The 2,742-nt window shown below is 36.9% G+C and overlaps 1 pseudogene; it reads right to left on the bottom strand.

Annotated features, from left to right (window-relative positions):
- Positions 1-1,160: 1,160 nt before the first annotated feature.
- Positions 1,161-1,473, bottom strand: LOC134564525 (dnaJ homolog subfamily C member 15-like; annotated as a pseudogene).
- Between the last annotated feature and the right edge of the window lie 1,269 nt (positions 1,474-2,742).

The following is a 2,742-nucleotide window of genomic DNA, read 5'->3' as shown; positions in this document are numbered from 1 at the left end:
GGAGAAAACAGGACGTTTTATACTGGGAGAGAGTGACAAGAAAAAGGTGACAGTTTTAAATTGAAAGGTTTAGAATAGGTGTTGGTAATAGATTCTTTACTGTGAGGATGGTGAGGAGGTGGAACAGGCTGCCCAGAGAAGCTGTGGATGCCGCATCCCTAGAAGTGCTCAAGGCTGGCACAGGTTGGATGAAGCTCTGACCAACCTGGTCTAGTGAAAGGTGTCCCTACCCATGGCAAGGGTGTTGATGTGAGATGATCTTTAGGGTCCCTTCCAACCCAAATAATTTTATGATTTAGTTTCTGCTTCCAAAAGTGTCATGGTAAAAACACTAGAAGTGTTTATATGTAAAAATAATAGAGATTGTCTGGGTATTAATTACTATATAACATAATTTTATACTACAGATTGCATAAATACTTTGAACTCCAGGCATAAAATTGTACACTTATCTTCAAAACTGTATATCCCAGCCTAGAGAAAGCATGTTTCATACACGTGTATATATTTTGCCACTTAAAACATACAGCTAAAGTGCTCTAGCACTTTCTCTGTCAGATTCTCTATTGAATAACATTTTCGTCTCTGGGAGGAGATGCATGATCACACTGCAAATGTATTTCTGTATATATTTATAAATATGGCAGGTATTATGCAATATAAAGACAAGAAAAATGAAAACATTCATAAATTGACTTCTATTTCTTTGTATGATTTCTTGTCTCCTCTGACCTGACGTGCCTCCACCAGAGAAATAAGCTACAGTTGACTTGTTAAACTAATTCATCAGTATCACAGCCTTCAAAACCCACTGTCTTTTTGTTCTGATAACAGTCTAGTGAGCTACTTTGAGTTATTTTTGTTCTTGTTCCCATCATGGTGCTCTGGAAATCAGGAATGAAAGAATCATTTTACTTTTTGCCTCTCAATAAACCAAAAATGTTATCTCCTGTTTCTTCAGGGACAAGACAGTGCAATCTCTGGTGAAAAAAAAAAAATGCAAGGGTAATGTTCTAAGAGATGCATAGTAAAGATGAAGTTGTAGAAAGAACGTGTTGTGTTTAGAAGTATGTAGAAGAAAATAAGAAAAATGCTGCATAATGTATATGCTGAATCTCCTATGAGCCAAAATTTTGGATTTCAGTTTTTGCCACTGGATTCTAACAGTCTTTTGCTTAATTTACTTTTGTTGCTAAGTAAGGTGATCTTCCTGTATAAAAAGATGATTCAATATCATTTTTCTGTGGCCCATTTTGATTTTGGCCTTGTCAGTACATGGACTTAAAATAAGACTAGCTTCTCACCCAGTCATTTTTTGTTCAAATCCTCCTTTATAATATAATGAAAGACTAGAGGTCTTTCAAAAATCCTCTTTACTGTCTCTGTAATCACCTGCTTCAATGGTTTCCAAAGGTGGAAAACATAATGACCTGCACATGCACCAGTTGCAAACCCAAGTCCAGCTGCTGTCATAGTTCTGGTCAGCTGTCAGCCCAGCATGGCTGGGCACCAGACAGCTCCCACAGGGACATGGGTGTACTTGGCACAGTGTAAACCCTCAGAGGAGGCTGTGACTCCTTCCAGGATGAAAGGGAGAAGGGAATATATAGTTGATGTATTATCCACTTTCAGAATTATTTCAATCAGCATGCTGTGCACCCCACTCCTCCAAATTTTTATCATCTTGTCATACCAGCTTGAGTTTTCTCAAGAGTATCTTGACTCTTCTACTGGTATTTTCTCCTTCTCCTTGTGCACATGCTTGAGACATACCTTAGCTCTTGTAAAAGGTAATCTATTTATTTATTTCTAAAAAAAATATTTTTGGAGGCATTTTTGTGTTTGGTTTGGGGATGTTTTTGTTGTTGTTGTTTGTTTGTTTGTTTGTTTTTGGTTGGTTGATTTGGTTGATTTAGGGATATTTTTGCTGCAGATGCTGGGTTTCAGTTTTACTCATTGACACATCATTATCAAGGATTTTTATTTGCTTTGCTTTGTTCATTTGAACTATTTTAAACCAATTTCTTCTATGGGGTGAAAATGCTGACACTGTTGAATGGATTATATGGGACTACGAACTCCACCATGTTTTCATTTTCCTAGTAATACTGAACAAGTATATTTATACATCACCTATTAGAATTAAACATGCTGTTTAAGTGGCTCTTGATTTTCAGAAAACATCTTTAGAAAAGTAAACATACATGCTCTCATTACCATGGTTGAAAACTTTCAGTTTCAAACTGTCATGAGAACCAATCTTTATGATCTTCTTCTGTTCATGGAAGAAAACCTTGTATTTACAAGAAAATTCAAGAACCTCTCTGTTTCTTTTCCCTCAGAATTTCATTTGTTATTTGATACAAGGTTTCTCCGATTTTGCATGGCCTACGGAAGTGTCACAGAGTAGCATAGACATTACTCTCCTTACTCTGTCAGTGGGCCAGACTTGGCAGATTAGACACTATATTCACAAACCTGGTCCCAGGAAGGAGTTCAAATTAAACTCAAATTCATATTTGGAACCCTTAAAAAACGTTTCCCAGCCCTTCATGTAAAACTATGTAAATTTGTCTTAGTTTAGAAGGCAGGTGTCTGCCAGGGAAAGTGGAGACTCCCTTGGAATGGGGAATGTAAACCCTCTCCCTCTGAATTATTATAATTTGAAATTATGGGGGCTTTCAGGCAAAGGTATGGGGATAGAAATGATAGTTCTTTACTAGTATGTATAACACGGCAAAC

This window comes from Prinia subflava, chromosome Z (genome assembly GCF_021018805.1).
Source record: "Prinia subflava isolate CZ2003 ecotype Zambia chromosome Z, Cam_Psub_1.2, whole genome shotgun sequence".
NCBI classification, from domain to species: Eukaryota; Metazoa; Chordata; class Aves; order Passeriformes; family Cisticolidae; genus Prinia; species Prinia subflava.
This window is presented reverse-complemented; position numbering and strand designations above follow the sequence as displayed.